The sequence below is a fragment of the Mus caroli genome, unplaced genomic scaffold (assembly GCF_978045245.1).
Source record: "Mus caroli unplaced genomic scaffold, Mus_caroli_1 scaffold_15, whole genome shotgun sequence".
NCBI classification, from domain to species: Eukaryota; Metazoa; Chordata; class Mammalia; order Rodentia; family Muridae; genus Mus; species Mus caroli.
Genome location: NW_028227270.1, coordinates 51,131,558 through 51,155,994, shown reverse-complemented (window position 1 = coordinate 51,155,994; position 24,437 = coordinate 51,131,558). Strand labels below are relative to the sequence as shown.

Sequence of the window (24,437 nt, the reverse complement as noted above, 5' to 3'; positions counted from 1 at the left end):
ACAGACCTGGAAATGACTCTCAACCTAGAGAGGTGTTGTGGAGGGATGGATATGCATTTCATTTCTGGGCACCAAGCCTCCTCACTCCTTCCATGCGTCTTCATGGTTCTCGTCATGGCAACTGTCACTGGACACCATGCCCTCTGCAGGCTGAAAGATGGGATGAAAAGGGTGATGTCAGAGGAGTCTGATGTCACTCCATCAGCCATCTGAGATCCAAGTAGTCTTGGCTAGCCCACCTGAAGAGGCATGTTCCAGGGACCCTGTCCTCACAGATAGCAAGGTCGGGGTGGATACAGATTCCAATAGGCTAAGGAAGCAGTGGAAGATCAGGACCTGGTGGCAGCTGCAAAAGACAACTCATGGTGATATGCAAGTCTATCAAGAATGTTTTTATGTATGAACATATGTATGTATGTATGTATATTTATGGATGTGGAGGTTGTTGCACATGTATTATAGTGAACATAACAGTCAGAGGATAACCTCCTGACTCAGTTCTCCCATTTCACCCATGGACCTGGGGTTCATACTCTGGTCATCCTTCCCACTTGGTGACAGGCTTGGATGCACCCTTAGCTGTTGAGACATCCCTTGGGCTCTTCATTCTATGTGCGTATCTGACAGTAGGATACTGATATAGTAAGTACTTTTATGATGTCTGTCTACCTGGTAAGATTATTTGGGGTGTTTTCTTTTTCTGAGTATTTAAATTTTTTACTTGTCTCACTCATCATAATAAAAACTAACGGAAGCCGAGAGAAAGATGCCAAAATGAAATAAACTCAGTACAAGTAGTGAGATACATAGAGATGTTCAAAGCCAGGGTGCCACTTTTTTCAACATCATCACTGATTGGTGAGATCTCAGAGGTCCCTGTACTCACAGAGAAGCACTCAAGAGAACCAGGAATGTTTATCACCCAGGGGGGTCTCCTCAGTGGAGGAGATAAAAATCACATACCTCTGTAGTGGTTTAAATGTGCTTGGCACGTAGGTGTGGCCTTGTTGGAGTAGATGTAGCCTTGTTGGAGTAGATGTGGCCTTGTTGGAGGAAGTATGTCACTGTGGGGGTGGGCTTTGAGCTCCTAGTGCTCAAGTTCCACCCAGTGCAGAAGAGACCCTCCTCCTGGCTGCCTGCAGAAAAATCCACTCGTGGCTGTCTTTGGATCAAGATCTCAGCTCTTTCTCCAGCACAGTTTCTGTCTGGATGGTATTATGTTTCCTGCCATGAAAATGATGGACTAAACCTCTGAAACTGTTAAGCTAGCCCCAGTCAAATGTTTTCCTTTGTAAGAGTTCCCTTGGTCATTGTGTCTCTTCACAGCAATGAAAACCTAGCTAACATACCCATATGTGGCAGAAACAATGGGGCCACCTCTGTGTAAACACCAGGGGGCCGAACAGCCATAAAAGCATCTCCTGCAGGAGGACCTAATTGAGGACTGCCTGAGAGGCCAAGGATTGCTGACACAGACAATACCAGCCATTTAGAAACTGCTGTTTAGAAGCGATGCTTTCTTGGTGCTAATAGGGTGCAGTTGAAGGGTATTAAAGGTGCTTACATCAGTGCTTAGATGAGCTTGTTACAGTGTTTCTCACCTGCTCCCGGAGTCTGTGTCATTGACTCTGTGTCACCTCACCTCCAACCCCCAAGTCAGATAGGATCAGGCATCGAGTAGAAGGCTGGAAGTGGATTTTATTAATGTCCTTGTGACCTCTTTGCTACCTTTGGAGGCAGACCTCACCCAAATGTCCCAAAATGATTATCCCAGACTCTTCCCTCCCTAGACTATTATCCTTCTTTAGAAAAGATACCACATGCATTTTAATGGCCTGCTAACCCCTATGCTATTGGTTAGAGAGCACACTTGATTCTAGACCTTTTAACTAGAGAACCTTCCCTCATAGTCACATGTACATTGTAAAGGAGTTTCCACGTAGCCACACCTTAAGCTTTATTGTGCACTAGAAATTGGAATCATTATGGGAATTATTGTTACCTGGAGGCCCTTTCCAAATTCTAGTGTTTAAACATGCCTACAAGAAACTGCCTAGTTTAAGACTCTCTGAAGTCTGATCCATGTTGGTAAGTCAATCTGCACTGGGTTTTCATTCTTATCTCTTCTCAGGATTCTCTTCCCTACCCGGATACCTTCAGGAATCCCCTCGGCTCATCAGAAGAGGAACTACACTGAAAGTGAATTTGAGCAGCAATTCCTAGTGGAATATGATTAGGAATTGAGAATTTCTCAGACATGGCCAGGTGCTGATACAATCAGTTATGACTTTGCAGATTTTGGCCATACTGAGCTTTCTGTATAGGTTAATTTCTCAGTAAAAGCGATTGTTCCCCTCTCTTGGGTTCATTTCTAGCTTCCTGGCATAAGTTCCTCCTGTCCATCTACATAGCTGCACACGTACAAAAAGTAGCTGACATCTGCATCTACGTGGACACGGCTTATGCCTCCGAGTCTGGGTGACCTCATTTAAGATCAATTATTTCATCAGTTTTCTGGGGAAAAACAGGGTGTGTGTGTGTGTGTGTGTGTGTGTGTCTGTCTGTCTGTCTGTCTGTCTGTCTCTTCTGTGAGATGTGTCAACTGTGAAGGATACTGTGGAGGATGGACATAAGACAGACCCTGTGCCTGTCACACTGCACATCCCTGTTTAAAGAGACGTCATTTGTTTACAAATACTGTTGACACAGAGCCCCCCAGAGTACCCTGGGACCAAGCAGGTTGAATTAAGTCGCTCCACCCTCCATGGTGCATCAGATCACCTTAGCTGGCATTTGTCTGCTATGGGAGTCAGAATATTACAGGGAAAAGCCGTTGTTTTCTAGTAATAGAGTTACTATATGTAACTCTAATTCTCATCAAAGAGAACTGAGAGAAAGATACACACACCAGTATCTCAATAGCCTGATATAATGGTTGATGAGGATATGTTCCTGTGATGGGCTCATTACAGTTGCCTGTCTGTGCAAATACAGGCATACCACACACACACACACACACACACACACACACACACACACACACAATGTACATACAGGATGTACACACGCTATGTATACACATAACCCACACAGGATGTATACACATACACACAGATGATATACATACAGGATTTATACACACATACACACAATGTACATACACACAATATACATACACAATGTACACACACAATGTACACACATGCGCACACACACACACACACCTGAAAACAGAGCTCACCTACTAAGTTGATGTTTGCTCACTTGCCGCTTTCCTCCCCTCTTCTGAAAATACTGTCCCTTTGAGGACACCATCTCTGGGTTCAGAGCTACGCTGCAGGGAGGATGGCAGTCACTGAGGTAGCAAGATAGGTTGGCAGCCTGGGAAGAGAACTGTGTCCCTGTTGGCTTCTGCCATACCATACACTGGTCCCTATGACATGCCTTCCTCTCTTTCCCACACAGCAGCTGAGTGTACTGGTTTATGGTCAGGAAGGCCAGTCGGGAGGTGAGTACTGTCAGAGAGGTCTAATTCCTTTTTCCTTAGATTGTGGTTTTGATGTAGGTAAAAGTCATCACTTCAGCCTGAATTAGACTTACTAAATTTAGACTTTCTAAATTAGCCTTCTTCATTTAGAATCTCTTTTATGCTGGTTTGCAGGCATTTTATTGTAGATGTAAAAAACATTCATATGTATGCTTGTGTGTGTGTGTGTTTGTGTGTATGGTGGGAGTGTTGTTTATAGTGAGTACGTGTGTCTGTATGGTGTACATGTGTGTGCATATGGTGGTTGTGTGCATATGGTTGTAGTGTTGTATATGATGTGTGCATGTTGCATGTTCACCTGGGTGACTGTATGTGCAGATGTTTGTGCATGTGTGTGGCAGCCTGAGGTGGGCCTCTCTCCATTTCACTATTAAGGCAGAGCTTGTCACTGAGACAAGGGGTTGGCATTTTGGCTGCTTTGGATAAACCAGTTTGCTCAGGATGACTTGTCTCTGCTCCCTGTGGACTGGGAATACACAGGGACTGGCACCCCCCCCCCCCAGCAGCTTTTGAGTGGGTGCCAGGGTCAGAACTCCTCTGGTTCTTGTGCTTGTGTACCTAGAGGGAGACTCTCGGAACATCTCAGCTCCTCTAGGAGTTCTATCATTATTTCTTTTCATTGGAATTTAATTGATATTTGCTTAATTTGTTAAGGTTGCAAGGTGTCTGTGTAATTTAATGTTTAAAACATACCCTACCCCCTTAGGGTCTCTTCCTCTCTTTCAGGTCTCAGCCTACTCTGTGTGTGAGGTTCCAGGGGTGTTTTGCTGGAACTTTGCCAGCTCTGCCTTGGATAAAATTCCTTCTTGTTGACTGTAGCTTGCAAACATCTTCTAGATGGTTGTTTGTCTTGATTGTGTTTATGGGGAGGTTTTGGACGACTGATTTTAGCCTCTTGGTCTTTTAAGGATATTGAACCTGATATTCCCTTATAGTTTTCCATGAGATATGAATCCTGTGTACTTACAGATCTGCTTTCACCCTTTAGTATCAACATGGATAAGACCTCTCTTTATAAAATCGTTCCAGTGCTGGTCATAGGTTTTGGGGTTTTTTTCCCATAAATTCTATAACGGGGTTGGTCAGTTGCCCACGACGAGATCCCAGGTACAGAATTAATCTGTAGATGCTTCCAGAATGACTAGCTTGTTCTCAGCCCACAAGCTTCATCCCTAGACCCCAAATGAGCCAACCCTTTGGTTCATTTGCCTTTTATGTTCTGGAAATTGTTATAAATTTCATATGCGTTTCACCTATATTTGGGGGATCATGTTTTGAATCTTGCCTCTAGTTTTAATTGGCATCTCCAGCGTGAGGTTTCCTTCTGGCACATTTTAATTGCTCCTTCCAGTTGTTTACCATTCCTATGACCGCTTCATACAGCTTGCAAAGGGCTTTCCATTCATCCTCCTGGATCGTCTACATAGCTAATTACATGGTTGGAAGATGCCAGCTTCCTCTCACTCATTTCTATACTATTATTCTCATCTCAGAGAGGAGACTACAGGTCAGCAATGTGGGGAGCATCCGGGTCAGTGCTGATCATTATTGGAAAGAGCAGAAGTCCTGGCTTCCATATGACTTCAGTGGGACTACCTCCAAATAGTTTCTGTGGGCTCTGGTACTCAGTCCAGGCCCAGTGAAGAACTTCCCTAACGTGTTCCTGCTTTCCTAAGTCCCTTCTGAAGGGTCATGGTGGATTATAGAATGTGCTCTTTATGGGTGTCTGAGATAATCATATGTACATACATTAGCTATTTTAATATGCTGATGTAATTAATTCCAATAATAGACCGTCCCACCCTCTGACAACCTTGGAAGCAGACTATTGCTTCAGCACTCTCAAAGATCACCAGGGATACTCAGAGAAGTTAATTAAGTCACCCCTGGCGACACTGTTAAGTGGGAAAGTGGGAACTAAAGGAGGCTTCCTTGGCTCCTCATTCAGAGTATCAGCTCATCTGGCCCTTGGGGTGAAAAGTCAACCACTCTGTGGAACACTATATGGGACACTTTTACTCCCCAAGGGAAGATCAGTGTATAGTGTTCCTACAGGGAGCCTCCTGTCTGGGGCTGGGGGTGTCCTGGAGCACAGAGATTTGGCTGGCAGGATGTGTTCTGAGTATTGGAGATGAATTCTGTCTCCTGGGTTCTCATGTTGAATCAGTAACCCCACATCCTTCAGCACATGACCGTTGGTGGAGTGTATTGTTAACAGAGAGGATGTGAGCCTTAACATGGCTGCTGTCTCTACACAGAGACAACCGAGCAGACACGCAGAGTGAAGACTACAAGGGCTGTAGGGATCAGCTACTGTTTCCACTCAGGAAGAGAACCAACCGCCTTTACCTTGCACTTCCAGCCTTCAGAACTCTGTGAGGATTCACTGATGTCCCGTCAGCCCTGCCAGGCTGTGATGCTCTGTTATGATCACTCCAGAAAGCCAGGACAGTGAGCCATTGTCCTGCTTGTGTACTGAGTAACTGGTTACTAGCTGATGGGATTTGGGAAGAGACTGGCTTGGGAGATGACTATCAATGTTATAACCCACTGATGAGTCCATAGCTGAGTGTGTCCTAGGAGGTGGGCGGGGTGAAGGACGTGGCCCACAGTGGATGTTTTCTGAAGGGCAGTTTTCTTTTTAACTAGCAACTTTTATGCGCCCCATCTTTCTGCTTCCAGGATGCTATGAAGTGGACAACTCCCTCTCTGCCATGACCCTCTGTGTCCTCTTAGGGGCCAGAAATGTAAGGGCCAACGGCCATGGGTAGAAATCTCTAAAGCCATGAGCTAGAATCAATCTCTCCCTGCTCCCTCAGGTGTTGCTTTCTTGGAACTTAGTCATACCAGTAGAAATACCAGTTACCATGGCCATCACAGTGCTTTCTGCAGGAGAACAACACCATGTTAGCTTTACAGCATGAAGCCCAGTAGCTACCTCCCACATACAAGACTTCTGCCTCAGACATTTGATCTTCCCTCCTTAGGTGAATTTAACCCTACACTGCACAAGGTGTATTCCACCTTGTCTGCAATTAGGCATGCCCCCAATAGCAGCTAATATGAGAACACTGGTTGTATAAATTAATGCAAGCATTGATAGCTATGCAGACTAAAGATACTCAGGAGAAAAATTCCCACACACACACGCAAACACATATACACACGTCACACATTCATATATGCATAGTCATACACACACACTGCAAAATCTTGAGTGACTCTGAGGCTGGGCAAGGTGGGTGGTATTACTTTGCCCGCATTTGTCATATTATCTCTGTGCCATCAAGGGACCGTGTTGGTGGCTCTCACTTTCCCTGCTTGACTTTTGTTTGTTTATTGCTTTTGCGGCTGGCTGCTTTTCTCCAGAGGTGCTGCAGTGGAGTTTAGATCCATACCCACGTTCATTATCATGGCAGCCACAGCAGCAGAACCTTGTGCCACCCTCTCCCTCTCCTCACCGTGGTGATGCCAGGGAGATACAGAGACAGCGGGGATTTATTGACACGGTGTTATTTAATTATCTCGATGGCCTTTTGCAAGCGGAAGAAGGAATGATTGCCAGCAGCTGCCTGCCACTCTCAGGCAGTGTTTTCTGGCCGGCCCGTGTCTGCCTCTGTATTCACACCCTCGGCTCTTGCTCTTTACAGCTTTCTCCGGAAATTCAATTCCTTGGGATTAGGAGCCAGATATGAACAGCGCCTGCCTGCACCACTGCCTCCACTATAGAACTTCCAAACTGTGTTTGCCCCAGTCGCCTGGGGCTCAACTCTGAAGCATGCGAGGGCCTTTGCCATGATAATATTGAACCTTATTTCCTTATTGAAACCTAAGACAGAAAAACAAGGAGCCTGAGCCTTCCAGTGTCAGCTCCCTGGCATAACCATTTCCTGGTCTAGACCAGCCTTCATTTTAAGTATCCCTGTTATCTAAGCTATGGTATCCGATGTGTCTCTATACTCATATCAGAAACTGATTTCAGTGAAAAGCAACTCTGCAGTAGCAAGCCACACATGGCCCTGGCTTCCTGGTGCTGTCAACATCCCCAGAGACACCAGCTACCAGCAATTCTTTTTCACTGCCTGTGGCCAGCTGTTCCACAGTCTGTGGTGGACGTCCAGCAAGGACCCCTTCACAGCTGATTCCTGTGTCCACCTGCCAGGACAGTGGGAGGCTGGGTCTGTTTCTCTGAGCATACCAGGCACCTTTCAGTGCTCATGAGACAAAGGGGACAAAGGACACATATAGCATGAGCAGGGGTGGAGGAGGGCAGGGTCAGAGGGAAGGATAGCCAGTGATCTTCTGATACATGAGAGATCCTCCCTGGAAGGTGCAGGGTGCAAGGGGATGCCTGGGGGTCTTGCTGTGCTGTGCTGTGCTGTGCTGTGCTGTGCTGTGCTGTGCTGTGCTGGGATGGGATGGGATGGGATGGGATGGGATGGGATGGGATGGGATGGTCTAGTCTGTCTTCCAGCATGCTTTCCTCAGCAGAAGCCTTCACAACAAATCTCCATCTCACATCAGCTGCCTTTTGTCACTCACTGATGGTCCTCACCAGAGCGCAGGATGTGTCCAGCACAGAATAGATGTGGAGCATTTCATAAGCTCAGTCTGTAGTAAGCAGGCCCTGGCAGTGTGGAGTGCAGAGAGGATCAGAAGTTGCTCACCGTCAGCTCTAGCAGGGACCCTGTTCCACCAAGTTCCTACCTAGCAATGCCTTGCCTAGCAATGACTCGCTTGGCCGATATGGTCAAGGTACAGGCATTTTTAGCTCCACACTGAAAGAAATCCCTTAAGACCAAAGGGGTTGTGAGGGACCTCATCCAAAAGGCCCCTGGAGGCATCCACACAGATGCCTGGACTGGTGGACTGGGTCAACCCTGTCTGAACATGTTCCTTATGTCATCCCATCTTCCCCATTCCCTAAAGTTCCTGTCTTGTTTTCTTACGCCCAGCTGGTTTTCTGTTTCTTGCGTATCTGGCTATGTTGCCCTGCAGAATAGCTATTGAAGTCATGAATTTGGAAAGGGATCATGAGAGGGCAGATAGAAATGGGGGGGGGGGACTTAGTTAGGGTTTTACTGCTGTGAACAGATACCATGACTAAGGCAAGTCCTATAAGGGCAACATTTAATTGAGGTTGGCTTACAGGTTCAGAGATTCGGTCCAGTATCATCAAGGTGGGGAACATGGCAGCATCCAGGCAGGCATATTGGAGGAGGAACTGAGAGTTCTATATATTCATCTGAAGGCTGCTAGCAGAATAGTGGATTCTAGGCAACTACAGCAAGAGTCTTAAAGTCCACACCCATAGTGACACACCTACTCCAACAAGGCCACACCTATTCCAACATAGCTACACATACAGTACCTACCACTCCCTGGCCAAACATATACAACACATCACAGGGAGTGAGTAGACACTGGAACACACCTGGTCAGAAAACAGATCTGGTGAAGGAAGTGAACCTGCCAGAGAGGGACTCCAGAGGACAATAGGGGTAGGGGTAGGGGTCCAAATGAAATGGCATATATATGGGAATGCCAAAACAAACCCCCAATCCTTCTTGTGTTAGCCTGCAAAGTTAACTTAAAATTAAATAAAACAACACAATCCCATTTCTCCAGGCATAGGCGGAAACATTCTCTGCCTATAGGCCTTGCCCCCGGCAGCCCTGATGGCTTCACTAGGATGAGATTTCTGATCTCTGTCTTGTATATTGGGCCAGGGGTTCTTCTCTCAGGTGACAGGCCCACTCCATGCCTGAGGCTGCTTGCTGCCATTGCCTGAGGAAATCCCTTCATATTCTGGGTTGCCTGATCCTTGAGTTCCAAGAGCACCACTCTCTCCTGGGTCAGACCACTGTCCCAGGGAGATGCTAGTGTCATCTGTGTCCATCCATACCCACAGCTCTGTGCTAGGCTTGAGGCTTCCTCACTGGCCCCTCTCTAAGAAGGTGGACTGAGCCTGCTCCCTAGAGAGTCTCTCATCCAGGGGATTTACTGCTAGCTGCTACAGTTTAGAACCCCCTCATCCATGCAATTTTGCATACACTTAATATTTTTGCTTCTTCCTTTTTAAACTCAACCTTAAACATACTCTTGAGCAAATAATGAGCTGTGTGAGACAGTTGCCACCCGTATTAGAACATGGAAAGTCCTGCCCCTCTTCCGCTCCAGGGCTCCTTGCTCATCCACGAGGATGCTGAGTGCTAAGCCGAGTGTGAGGTGCAGTTTGGCAGGAAACCATAATCACGTTATTGTTGAATTCTGGATTTTTGCCCATTAATAAAAATACTGGCTAAGCAAGAAACATGAGCTAAAAGAAAAAGGCAGAATTTATGTCTTTGAGGAAAAACCAGCTCAAATGACTTGGCAGTCTCTCTCAGTCTCTTTCTCTTTCCCCCTCCCTCCCCCACTCCCATCTCTCTCTACCTCCTCTTAATCACCCTCTCCTTTGCTTTTTATTAAAGATGTATTTTCCCTATTTTTTTGCATTATTACTTAGAATGAGAATCACAAAGACAGAACTGCTGATGTGGGCCAGTTTTAGCCTCCATTGCTGGCAGGTTGGGAAACAGTTTAGATTATCAAGCAGCAGGGAAAATTTGGATGTCTAACGACACAGGTCTGGGCTGGTGTTGTCACCCGCTGTTTGTTTAGGACCAGTGTCCAGACTCAGTGACAGTTTGTGCTTGAATTTAGCTCTCCCTACATACCTCATGAAGGAGAAGATGAACCAGCCATTTGAGGTCTACTTTGATAACCCAGGAAACCCTGGCCTTACAGAGGCATATGGCCGGGAGTATTTCTTGTGCATCTATTGTTGATCTGGACCAGAGAAATGGATCAGAAAGTTGCTATGGAAGCCAAACTTTTTGGAACCAATGACATATCTCTTTTATGAAAAGAAAATGTATCCCTAATCCTTCGAGTTTACACTTGCCTGACTGAGAACCCCCTCTTTCTGTCCCTTATATTCTCCATACCCAGCAAATCCTTGGTCACAAGAACCATGTCGGGCCCTAGGAGACTTGTGGGAAGGCTGGTTCAAGCATCTCAGGCCCCAGGAAGCCTGTGAAGGAGAAGACTGACCATCTGTGGAGATTTACCTTTAGTTTTGTTTAAAGACACTCCACACACCAGGGTTTTTAGCTTATACTTAGCTGTTACTTTGAGACCTAAACCCTAGGAAGTTGCTGTTGGTTGCACATTGGCCTCTAGCTGTGGACTGCACTTGGAGACAAGTTCTCTTCTCTGTGTATTTTAAAAGCATAAGACCTGGCTCTCAGTCCATGATTAATAGCTGTTTGATTGACCCCTCTGTTATGATGCCCTGTGATTAATGGATTTATGTAGTAAACCCACGAATATTTCCTAGTATGTTTGGGCTGTTGGTTTACTCCGGGCTTAGGTTTGTCACTGCAAAATAATTCTGACCTCAAAGGGCAGATGAAAGAGTTTGTTCTAAAGTCAATATGAATGACCATGGTCTGGGAGCACAGATTTAAGTCACCCCAAGTGTGTTGTTCAAATTTGGTAACAGTTTGACTACATTTTTATAGGAATAAATCATAAATCATAAAAATCTAGCTACTTTTCAAAAACATCATGGGAAACATCAGAGAGGTAGGTTGAAGCAAAACAAGGAACACTCCCATGGGCCTGAGATGTTGCTTAAAGATGCACTTATCCTTGGTGTTATGGAAGCTACTGGTCCAGAGGTTCTTTGTCTGATAGTCACAAGCATATTTGGTCAGACACAGAGGATGGCCAAAGAGGAAGTTAAAGAATGTCCAAGATAAATTATGATTAGGATCTGTACCTGCAACATTCCAACCTCCCCGAAGCCATTCATATTCCAACCAGTTAACCAGCCAGGTAGAAGGTTCAGGGGAAAGTGCCATTCCTATCTGGTGATTCTCCTTCACTCTATGGAAAGTGAACTTGGAATGTAGGGTGAGAGGCCGTTTTCACCTCCTAGAGAAACTCACCTGTGAGAAGAGGTGGGCATGATGCTCCAAAGGCAACTGTCCCACCTGCCACCTGACCTCTACAGTAGCTCTGGCATCCCAGAACCCCCATCTACTGCCCGCTACTGAGCTACTAAAGTGTCATTCACCCTGTCCCTAGTAAGAGTGAGGCTGGGGGTGTGCACAGCTGGCCTGATTAGTCCACACTTTTAGTCTAGTCATGATTAGAGCAATGAATCACACCAGCTGCTCCACAGACTTCCAATTTCCATGCTGTTATCTATTAATTCTAAATTAATGCTCTGCCCTTTGTCAGTGAGCTCAGGGTGCTTGGTGATAAGAGAATGAACATAAGTACATAATGGAGAAGCACTCGCGACATCCTGCATGTTCCCTAAGTGAATGAGAGATCAAGCCTGCTTCTGTCTTAACTGTGGAACTAGGTTTCTGAGAAGAGAAAGGTGTTAAAAAAATGAAGTGGTGGTGTTGCTGAGGAAACCGAGGTTTGTTTTGGTGGTCCTTACTCTCCTTAATAAAAGAATTCAGAAACGGACTCAAAAGGAAGCCCAAGACAGTTTCATTAGTGCCTAAGAGAAAATATAGTACAGGTTAGGTAAAAATCCCAGCAGCTTCCGCGAGAAGATGTTAAAAACAAAGTCAAGCCTTTCAAGTTAGGCCTGGAACAGAGATCAACAGCTTATCATGAGAGGACAAAGAGCTCTCAAGAATGGAAGTCAGAAGACAGAAGTTGGAAGTCTCTGCAGCTAGCTGAGAAAAGAGCCCCCAAGTGTCCAGACTTGGAGGTAGCATCTTCTCCAGCCTCACCCCTTCTCATTTGTATTTCATGAGCTTGGTCTCATGCCTGCTCTGTTCCCTAGATGACACTAAGGTGATAAGGGACCTTGGTTTTCCTTTGCAAACCAGTTTCTGTCCCATGTTAATTTTGACATAAGTTTTTATTGTTTTAGAGTCCTATGACAGTGGAGTAAGTTAAGAGACACCATTACTCACAGCCTGATTCAGCTACTAGCTTTGTAATCCCAGCCAGTCTGGCCCAAAGCTCTTCCCCTTGATTTTTTTCTATCTGCCTCGTGGAAAACACTGAGTAGTTTCTCAGGATTGTGAGTCACAGGGGCCACAGGATTTGGGATGGCCAGAAGAGTGACATGTGAAAGGAATCTGATTGGTGTCAGCAGTGTGAGCAGGGTGAAGGGATGGCGACTGGGTAGAACTTTGTTCTACAGGGAGGAGGACATAAAGAAATCAGAGACCCAGAAGAAAGAGCAAAGTGGAGAGGGATACCTGACAGAGTATGGTATCTTCAGCAGTAAATTGTAAGCTGTCATTCTCTCTGTGTGTCTCTCCCTGTTTCTCTCTGTGTGTCTCTGTGTCTCTCTGGTGTCTCTGTTTGTCTGTCTCTCTCTCTGTCTGTCACTCTGTCTCTCTCTCTCTCTTCCTCTCTTCCCCTTCTCCTTTTTCCTCTTCCTTTTGTGCAGGGGAAGAGTCAAGTGTCTATATGAGACTCTAACCCCGCTCCCTTCTGGTCTCATGCACCTGTGGTCACCACTAGATGGACTGTAATGGAAGTCAGGGTATTCAAACCCTGACATCAGAAAGCAGGGTCTGAGAGTGCAGGCACACAAGGAGCGTCACAGGTTAAAAACCGGCAAGATCACTGAAAATATAAAAAAAAATATGGTGAACTTAACAGAAAGAATTTTATTTTTAATTTATGGGTTGGGAGTAAGAATTTAAGAGCCAAATAAAACAGCCTGCAATTTTTTGAGCCTTTATGAGGTCTGGTGTTAAAAGAGCTTTACCACTCCAACCATGCTACAATCAGAACACTTATCCTCCTTCATCCTATGCGGGACACAGGGAGACATGGCTCTCACAGATCTCTTCATCAGGTGTAAAAAAGTGCCCAAGTAAGCAACAAAACCAGAGTTGTCCCTTCCCAAAGCTGTCCCAAAGACACCTAACTCACCCTTGCCTTCAGCTGTTTCAGACACACAAGAGGACGCTGGGACAGCCTTGCACATGACAGCTCTGACGTCAGAGGGTTCCTCTGACCTTGGGGAGTGGGAAAAAGAGTAAGCAACAGTGAAATGCTCAATGTACATCTTTTTTAGTTTTCTCCAGTTCTCTGGTTCTTAGCAGAATTGATCTCCTTGTAGATTTAGGATGGAAGGCCCTGGCTTCCTGTTGTCAAGCTGTTGAAGGCTCCTCTCAGCTCAGCCAGCATATCACAGCATCTCTCCAGCAGCTGTCATAAGACATTCCTTACATATATCCCGTCACCTTCACCACATCCAGTCGAAAAGAGTAAACTCACATTTCACAATCTAGAGTGAAAATGGTCCTCCAAATTCTAGCCAAACCAAGTCCACGGTGCACAGGCCACCATTTAGTTCTGTGTGCTTAAATGAGGAGCCAAACTGCACCAAACCAAGTCATGCTTCCGGCAGGATATTAGTGAAGCTTCTGATAAGAATTTGAATAGAGTATATCTGAATACATAGCTCACTTCCATGTCTGGGTGACTTCATCCTCTGCTCAGGAGCACACAAACTTAGATCATTATAAAACAGGAGCTTAGTAGGCACTGCAAAGGCTGAGGGAATTACAGCTTCAGTAGATAAAGCTGCCCTTAGGCCATCCAATGCTACTTATATATTCCCCAATAATTTATTTACTCACGGAACTAGGCTTATTTGCATGAGGCTTTGGCTTGTCAGTACGGTCTGATTCAGAGGCAGATATGACTTTAATGTTTCTCAGGAAGTTCACACAAAAGGCTCATATTCAAGGCTGCCACTGCCTGGTGACATACTGTGAGGGCAGCTTTAAAACTCTGGCTTCTTGAAATCCCACAGTAACCACGGGGTTGTGCTTCATGAGGTATTCTAATCCTTCCTGCTTCCCGTAGCTTATTTACACATAGTTTCTGAAGACAGGTTTGTGTTATAGAAGCCATTTAATAGGAACTGGCTAATTAAAGATGCTGTGAAAAGTCTGTCCACCTCTCTCTCTCTCTCTCTCTCTCTCTCTCTCTCTCTCTCTCTCTCTCACACACACACACACACACACACACACACATACACACAATACAAAATACAATACACAATACAAAATGTTGCAAGAGGACATTACAAATGTTGCAAGCAGTTGTAATATTAAAACACAAATTTGAATTCCATTTAAATTAGCTTAAAATTGTGCCGTCTTTAAATAAAAAAAAAGAAAGAAAGAAAGAAACAAGTTTAAAACAGGCAGCAAATGGGATCGGTTTCCTATTTCTAAGGGGAAGTGCACACAGACCAAATCTCAATACTGACTCAAGACTCAATGCTTCTGAATGAGAATTACCAGACAAGAGAGGCAAAGGCACAAACGAGCCATGCACAGATCTGAACACATCTGTTTTATTGTCATAGACCTAAAACACAGGCAGAGACCTCACTTACCAATAAACATAATTTGCCAATATACTCATGTAAGTATTACATTCATCTGTAGTTGCTGTCATAAAAAGAACACATTAGGTTGAAATCTTAGGAAGCCTCACCCTAGGAAGTTTGCTTCCCAGTTATAGTAAAATTGCTGAAAAACAGCAGACTTGGCAAATGTGCAGAGGAAAGAAGTACAATTTATTTTTGTGAAAGATAAAGGGTAAAGTCATGCAGATGATGGAAGAATAAAACCTCAAGAAGTCACCGTCAAAGTAACTGTGTCCAGACTCATCATGACAGTCATGGGCATGGCAATAAGGAAAATGGCAGAATGTCTATAGTACTTCTAGCTGTGTGCCATTTAATGCTGCATTAACATACATACATTTCTGTAACTAGCCATTAGGTCCCAAATTCCAAGTCTCAGAAATGACAAACTAATGACATCAACATCTCATCTAACCTCACTGTGCTGGTTGGTTTTTGTCATCTTGACACAAACTGTGGTCATCAGGGAAGAGGAAGTGAAGGTTAAGAAAACGTCCCCATCAGATTGGTCTGTAGGCAAGTCTGTGGGGGCATTTTCTTGATCAGTGAGGATGTGAGAGGGAGGGCCCAGCCTGCACTGCAAATGCCACCCTTCTACAGGTGGCCCTGGGTGGTATAAGAGCATAGATAGGCTGAACAAGCTGCAGACAGCAAACCAGGAAGTAGCACTCCTCCTGGTTTGAAGCCAGGTCACACTTTTCACTATAGAGCTTTTGAGGAAAGCTGAGAAGGCTGACCAAGACAAGCCAAGAACTCAGACCAGAACCAGTGCTCACATGTGCACAGCCCACCCTCAAATCCACAGATCCCCCAATCACAAACACAGACCCTGCCTCACCTGGACAGAGCCCACACTTATACAGGCAGAATCCTCCTCATGTGCCCAAGGCCTTCTCCATAATGACTGAAGATAACGTGTCCTCTAATCAAACAGTTGGCTGCTAACAAAGCAAAAGGAAAACCATGATGACAGAAGTGACAGGTGGGCAGGCTGATTGGTCTGAAGTGATTGAAGTTGCGGCAGTCAGCACAGAGCCCTGTGATTTCATCTAAATACCGTTTCTAATGGGTCCAATGACAGCTTGAAAAGAACAAAGGAGTGTGCAACAGCAGAGACTAGCTCAGCAAGGAAGTGTGGTCTATAAAGTGAGCAGAAAGTATATCTATTTCACAATTTCGATGTCTCTGGTGAATGCAAACCTCTGTAACTATCCCAGGGTCCTTTAATTCGCTATGCTTACTACTCTCCGGTGAACCAGCTTTAAGGCAGAGATGGCAGGCTTTTCCGGAGTTTGTGATGCCTCTTGCCCTCTCTCTAAAATGCTCCTTCTAAGAGGAAAGTTAGTTTTTCCAGTCATGGCCTCCAGTAGCTTAATGCTAAGGGAAGAGTGTTCAGGACACACATTATCATCACCAAAGAGCTGAGGTGCCTGAGCAGAAAGGGACAGACACAGGGCTTCAGTATCTTTCCTTACCACACTCTATGTCAACTGCTTCCAGAGAATAATAACAGTAAGGTCAGAAAAGAAATCATCCAAAGATCATAACCTCATGCAAAATGAATTTAGCATTCCTGTGCAACGGAGCTGAGGCAGAAGAGGGACCAGATGAACTATTCCACAGAGATGAACTGTTCCGTAGAGACAAGGCACGGACCTACTGAGCAGCAGACTCAAGAGTCCTTCCTATGCACGGACCAGTGGGATACTCAGTCACCACTACTGTCCCCGCTGCATCAAGAGCTGAGCTGCTAACAGGGACTTAATTCTCAGAAGGAGAAAAAGGCAGTGTTTACCAGAGCGGCAGCATCAGTGTGCAATTAGGGAGAGGATTAACACACACACACAACGCACATGCACATACTGACACAGGCACACATATACCACATATAAACACTCCACCACATATGAACAAACACTGTACCACATACCAGAGATATCACACACACACACACATACACACACCACATGATATACTACAACACAGCCATACTATACCATTCACAGTACATATACATAAACACCACATACACTCATAGAATATATATACATACACACCACACATATACATAGGGCATACATATACCACCTCCCTCTCCCTCTGTCCCCCTGTCCCCCTGTCCCCCCTCTCTCCCTCCCTCCCTCCCTCCCTCCCTCTTTCCTCACTCCCTCTCTCTCTCCCCCCTCTCTCTCCCTCTCTCTCCCTCTCTCTCTCCCCCTCTCTCTCCACCTCTCCCTCTCTCCCTCTCACTCCCCCCTCCCCCTGTCCCCCCTTCCCCTCTCCCCCTCCCTCTCTCTCTCCCCCCTCTCTCTCCCTCTCTCTCTCCCTCTCTCTCTCCCCCTCTCTCTCCATCTCTCCCTCTCTCCCTCTCACTCCCCCCTCCCCCTGTCCCCCCTTCCCCTCTCTCTCTCCCTCTCTCTCTCTCCCTCTCTCTCTCCCTCTCTCTCTCCCCCCTCTCTCTCCCTCTCTCTCTCCCTCTCTCTCCCCCTCTCTCCCCCCTCTCTCCCTCTCCCCCCTTTCCCTCTTCCTCTCTCTCTCCTCCCTCTCTCTCCCCCTCTCTCTCCCTCTCTCTCCCCCTCTCTCCCCCCTCTCTCTCCCTCTCTCTCCCCCTCTCTCCCCCCTCTCTCCCTCTCCCCCCTTTCCCTCTTCCTCTCCCCCTCTCCCCCTCTCCCTTTTCCTCTCCCTCTCCTTCTCCTCCCTCTCCCTCCTCCCTCTCCCTCCTCTTTCTCTCTCTCTCTCTCTCTCTCTCTCTCTCTCTCTCTCTCTTTCTCACACACACATACACACACACACAGAGGAACAACAGACCATACATGCAGTGTGTGTGTATATATATACACACTGTTTGCCTGCTTGTGGCAAACATGAGATCTGAAATTCCAAAGTGCACTAGAAAAGGTGTCATTGACCATGAAAGTCTGAAGTTTGCTGAAGGACAAGTTCACTTCATAGATCATGTGTTCCATGGAGGATACATCCAGAGTAAGAAGGCCCCAGAACCACGATCAGTAATTAAACCATCAAGCAAGCAGTTTGAAAAGAAAGCCTAGTAGAAAAGAGGAAAAAATAATAACAGATTACATACATTAGAAAGAACCAGAGAACTAAAAAGCTGAGCTGGTGGGTCCAGCGTGCTGGACTCAGAGGGAACAGAGGAAGAAATCATCCTGACAGAGATAAAGGACTGGTGGACAAGCTCCACTGCACATCTGGGACAGACTTACACAGAACATTCTGTGAACAGGCAAGGGGGATGGTAAGGGCTTGGATATGTTTCACACATATTTTCTGCACATGGGCCTAGATCTGCATCTGATTTCATCAAAACAAAAGCAAAGGGCATTGGAGGTTAAAAAAAAAGTGTGTTAAAGCTTCTAGCAAGTTAAAAAATGGCAAACCCCAAAAGACTGGTAATCTGCACACCGAGTATTAAAAATTAACTCAAAAGAATCCATTAAGGGATTAAATACACAAATTAGAGGATTAAATTCATGCTGATAATATGATTATTTGCTGCATAAATAGAAGGCTCCCATCTGAACAGCGTGATCCCAGACAGTTCCGAGTCATTGGAAGTCACAATGTCCATCTGCCGTCTGTGCTTCCAAGGGCGACTGTCCTGCCTTTCTCTTACTGTGATGCTCTGACCCGGCACCTCTGAAGGCTCCTACTGTAAGCCCCACCCAAGAAACTTTTCAGTCACAAGCCACTTCCTGTTCATTGCTCCTCTTCTTCTTAAACATACATTTTATGAATTCTTTGAGAATTCAGATGTGACACAATTTGTTTTCATTAAACCAGTCTCCCACTCCCTCCCCGACAGCCATGTTTCTCTCTCTCTCTCTCTCTCTCTCTCTCTCTCTCTCTCTCTCTCTCTCTCTCTCTCTCTCTCTCTCCCTCTCCCTCTCCTTTCCGGAGTGCATCCCAAATTCATTATACATATTGACATAACTTTTGATGGAGCTGTGTCCTGAAATCCTGCTGAAGGTTAGCAATGTTGTAAGTTGCCACCAGTCTGTATACTGAGGACATTATCTGGAGATCTGCGGGGCTCTGGCCTGGCTGGACCATCCAGGGAGTTGCACTCTCTTTTCCACAGCTGCTGCTCCAGAACACCAAGATGCTCCTACCCAGCTGGCAGGCCAGCTCGAGAAGGGAGGGAAGTGCCATTGGAGGTTAGAGGAGAACTCAGTTAGTTGCCAAGGTGTAGGCCCAGGCAGCTTCCAGCCACAAATTTTTTGGGAGAGAACTCTCTTCCCAAGAGTGTTACAGCTCTTATATGCTAGATGCTCCCAGAAGAGCTTTGGTGAACCAATTTCCACACCTTTATTCCTTGGGGACAGAATCTTATATACATTTTGGGATGGGTTGGAGTCTAAGAACAGATGCTTTCTATTAGCTTGGTCTGAGATACTAGGGATGATGCCTTCTCTGTATGTGAAGGGGCTTCAGGTGCTGCCCCTATGTGACTGATCGCCATGCTCTTCTCCATGTGGGGCCATGATTATGTGACAGGGACCTACTCCCGAGTAGGTGAAATGCCTACCATCTTCAGGCCTGAGGGTTTGGGGGTTTCTGAATCCACTGAACCCTACCAAGTTTCCTGGCATGGACTATTGCCACACAGTAAGTTGAGAAATCTCTGAATGCACAGGTCTGTGAGCCCTCCCAGGTTGGCAACACAAACCATGGAATAGACACTTATTCCCCTATGGTCCGGTGGCTGAGAGTGGCTGGAGCCCCAATATCTACAGCCAGATTCAAAGTGAAAGTTCCCCAAATGATCATGGCTTCTACATCTGCAAAACCAAAGCAAGTTCATACTCAGTGGCCCAGTGAGGACTTACCTGTGCAACTGAGTGGCACACATGTTATTTTTTTCTTAACCGCAAAGAGTCATATTGATGTTCTGGATCAGTTGGGAGTCAGCAATGCAACTTCTTCCCTTGTAAAACTGTTAAAGGTTTCTGTGAAAGTTGTCTCTCCCTCCTTTCCCACACCTTGTTTTCAGTGTCATTCAACAAACATGGAGCAAGGGGTTTTGTTGTGAACAGGCAGCAGGGACAGACAACTCAGTTGCTCATAACAGACAGAGAGGAAAAGGAGAGAAATGGCAAAACCAAGTTTGAGCTCATTGTCTAACCTACTCCAGGAGGAAGACTCTTTTCATTGTTCAATGGTGCCAGTGCAGTGATCCACCAGGAACGACCGGCTGTATTGCACCCTATACCATCACACTCCAACACTCTCAATCTGCCCTCTCTATTCCTGTACATTGTGCCAAAGACCTTGGCCATCAGAGCATTCTCCTTAAATCACACACCCCTCCCCATGCTGCAGAATTCATTTTGGGTTAAATCCTTGTTATCTTAGCTGGGTTTCTTTTTTTTTATCAGTACCAGGAACCACACCCAAGGTTTTGTCCTGTTTGAAAACTGGTCCAGTATGAGAGTCCTGATCTTAAAGTTCCTGGTGGTACCCTGATGTGTGTTCTCATGACACTGTGGCCATAATAGTTGCAACTTGGGAAAACTTCAAGGTCTCTATTGACCTCCACCTTTGAACTCTCTGATGACCCACCTGGACTGGTACCTCAAGTTCAACACACTCCTTTTCATTTAACAAATACTGATGAACTCATTCATTTAGGCTTCCTGTGAGCTTGCAGCATGGTGTTCTTTCAAGCTGAGCCCAGGTAGCAGACCTGATCTTGAGATCAGGCTGGCTGCAATGTCTTCCCATACCACTGTATATAACTGTGTGAAAAGGGCACCCATTATAATGTAGCTATTGAAAAATAATGAAATGCTGGGTCTAAGGAGGAAGTGCTGGGTCTAAGGAGGAAGTACTGTGTGTGTAAAAAGGAAGTACTAAGTAATAGGAGGAAATGTTAGGTATGATCAGGAAGTACTGGGTATGGTGAGAAAGTGCTGGGTCTAAGGAGGAAATGCTGGGTATGATAAGGAAGTGCTGGGTCTAAGGAGGAAGTACTGAGTCTAAGGAGGAAGTACTAGGTAAGAGGAGGGAGTTTTAGGCAAAAGATTTTCATTAAACTCTTCTAAGAGAATCTGTAACCATCATAACATTTTTTTTAAAATGTCATCAGCATAATTTCACTCCTTAGAGAAAAGAACTTACAAGTTCAATCTAATTACATGGCAAAACCATTATAACCATTGAAATAAGAAATCTAGATCTTAGTGAATCAATAAAGTTGGATCTCAAAAAATATGCTGAGTTTAAGTATTGCAGCTTGAGTTGCCCTGTGGATTACAAAGTTCTAGGAGGTCAGCCTTCCTCAGTGTGACAAACTATCGCACAAGAAAGACTTTCTGCTGAGACTGGTTTCTGTGAATAACGTGAATTAAACTGTGGCTATCTTTGTGCTGGGATGATCACCACACTGCAGCAACAATTGCCCCTGTAGCCAGCTTCCTGCTTAGGACTCTGCATAAGCGTGGCTGGAATTACTTAACTTGGAAACCAAAGTTTATGAGTTTATTCCTAACATAATTTTACTCATGAAAAGCCAATTTTTCCTTCTGATTTTTCCAATAGCTCACATCTACACAAGCTTGTGTGAATGGGAGTCTCCTCACCATATCTGGAAATAATTTGACCCTAAGTCTGCGAAGGTGAAATGCTCAGCTGTCCCCACAGACTCGGTCACTGAGTAGCTAGGAAGGTATTGATTCAGATCTAGATGCTTAAAGGTAGGTAAATTATCTAATTTAAATTAGCGAAGCTTCCTTCCTCCCCTTCCACTGTCAATGTAGTGATGGAGAGCCCTGTACAGTTTGCTGTCCAGGAAAAGCGGGTCCATAGAGAGAACACAGCACAGGGCAGGCTTGCCTTTTCCATATTCATTCTGTCTGACCTTGCATCCTTGTGACCACAGCTTGGGTTCCCATGAGACCACAGTGCTCATTATCCTGTCTTCCAAGTGGCCAAGCTTTCTCCTTTGTTACATCTTGAGGTACAGTGAGACGATACACGTCAAAATTCTTAGGAGGCAAAACCCCTGACTTTTAATAGAAATTACTATAATTAAGATGAGAGAAAACCCCTATGCCATCTTTGGTTCCAAGCCTATACTTGAGGCAACAAGACTCAGCAGATCAGGTCTGACATGTGCTTACGGGCTCCTGCAAAACTAGCAGTTTCGTCTGCTACAAGGATGTACATGACACTGAAAAATCTAAAGAAACATGGTATTAAATACTTGAAACAGAGTAAGCCAAGGAAAATTGCTTATAGCTCAGCCACAGGGATAAGCACCTGACCTGAATCCATTGTTAGCCATAGAGAAAAATGTTCCCAGCAGGTCACAGAGCAATAGAGAAATTGGATAATTTTTTGTGTGTGTATTGTTATGACAGAAAACTTTAATGCCCAAGAAAATACAAAAATTACACAGCTCTAGCTGCTGGGCCAGATGACAAGCAATAAGATAATTAATACAAGAAAGAGTCTAGACCAGTGCTTTTCCGTGTTATATGGTGGCAAACATGTGTTGACCTTGTTATCACACAAAGTCTCAAGGCAGGAAATTGCCCAAAGGAATAGAGAATGTTTCTGGACAATAAGGGAGCCAGGCCATCTGTAGTGATGACAGCATACTGCCATTTTCCTTCTTGACACAATCCTACAAGAAAGGCTAGGGTCAGAAAAGAACTGACTAGCTCCACATGTAAAGGGGAGAGAAAGCGACATAGGGATTCTAGAGTGTGAAGATTTGGACAGGTACCTGCTTTTTGATGTGTGTTGCCATGCAAGTGCATGCTCCGCCTCCTCACCTGGGTGAAGACTTTCGGAAGCAAACCTAAGACAGAAGGCAGAGCACTTGAAGGCTTGGATATAAGAGGACAGTCACCTGGTGCCTGTGTCTTCCTCAAATTGCTAATGTGATAGTATTCTCTATATATAGTCTCAGCAATTTTCCCGACTCTAATAAGTGTGCTGACTTAATTTGGGATGTGCTAACATCAAGTCTGTAGACCAAGTTGCCAGCCAGGGCCCATGAAAAGATGGTCTGGACAGCTAGCCCTCGAGACTACAAGTCACTAATTTATCTTTTTGTCTAACCTTGCGGTGTTCCAAATTCTTTCTCTGATGTTGGTCTTTAGGCAAACATGTACTTCCAGGCTTATGAAGTGACATTGTAAATATGCCACATATGGTTAAGGATAAGGTTCCCATATTAGTACATTTTGTCTTGTTATAGCAACAACAAAATGTGAGGCTGGGTATTTCATAAAGAAAATAATTATGTGGCTCAAAATTATAGTGGTTGAAAAATCCAGCCAGTGTGGTCAGAACATCTCAATAGGTTCCCCTTGATGCACCATTACATGGGAGCTGATTAAGAGTGTGTGGGAGGATCACAGATGTGTGACAGATAGCTAAGATAGGTAAACCACTCCACAACTTGTTCTTCAGAGAACTGATCCAGGACCAAGAGACTTGATTCACTCTCAGAAGAGAACATCAGTCTCTTCTGGAAAAGGCATGTTCTGAGACCTAGTTGCCTTCCATTAGGCCTCCCCTCTTAAAGATCCCCCATCTCCCTTACTATCATGCAGGGGACCAAGCTGCTTAGAAGCACCAGAGCTTAAAGGAGTGAACCATATCCATACCACAGCAGGCTGCTTGTTGGGAACAAAATAGAGGGGGCCCTGGGGAAGTGGGGGAAGGGGAGGATATGGCCCATGTCCCGCCAGAGTTCCTGTGCTCTGGGCAGGCAGACACAGGCGTGGGAGGGCTGTCGGACACTTTCCACTCAGTCCCGGGTGGGCATCCAAGCCTCTGACCCACTCAGTGGGGGTGGACAAGGGGCAGTCCCAGACCTGGGGTCCCCAGGGCCACACCCTTTAGCCCCAGGGTTATAGGAGAGAGGGAGGAGGGAAGAGGTTCCCAAAACTGACCAGAATGCCCAGCGGATCTTGATGGAGCAGAGACTCTCTATGGTTTAAGAGCTTTATTATAGAAATGCAGGGAGAAAGAGGGAAGGGATAGAGAGAGAGGGAGAGAGAGAGAGAGAGAGAGAGAGAGAGAGAGAGAGAGGGCTAGAGAGAAAGAGAGTAAGAGGGAGAGAGGAGAGGAGAGGACAAAGAGAAAGGAAAGAGGAGAAGACAAAGAGAAAGGGAGGAGAGAGAAGTGAGAGAAGTGAGAGGTAAGAGAACAAAGGAGTGAGTGAGGGAGCGAGGTGGGGAGCCTAACAGCCCCTTTTATGATCTTTACTGTTGCTAGGTAACTGGGGAGGAGTTTAGCCTGAAGGTCAGAAGCTTGGGTGATTGTCTACATGACTACTGACCATGCTTCTCTTGTGGGGGCTGTGGGGGAGGGGTGTAACTTAGGAAGGGGCTAGAGTTCCAGGAGCATGAGGGAATGCCTACCATGTCATATAGGTGAATTATG

At 45.5% G+C, this 24,437-nt stretch overlaps 1 long non-coding RNA gene across 1 annotated transcript in view; it reads right to left on the bottom strand.

Moving 5' to 3' along the window:
• The window catches only part of LOC110308610 (uncharacterized), a 42,441-nt gene extending 18,266 nt beyond the window's left edge, over positions 1 to 24,175 (bottom strand). The window contains exons 1-5 of the long non-coding RNA XR_002379578.2: positions 23,945 to 24,175; positions 22,768 to 22,842; positions 964 to 1,224; positions 240 to 346; positions 7 to 150 (exon numbers count right to left, since the gene is read on the bottom strand). This is a non-coding gene — a long non-coding RNA (uncharacterized LOC110308610). The remainder of the gene's footprint in view (positions 1 to 6; positions 151 to 239; positions 347 to 963; positions 1,225 to 22,767; positions 22,843 to 23,944) is intronic.
• Positions 24,176 to 24,437: the final 262 nt, after the last annotated feature.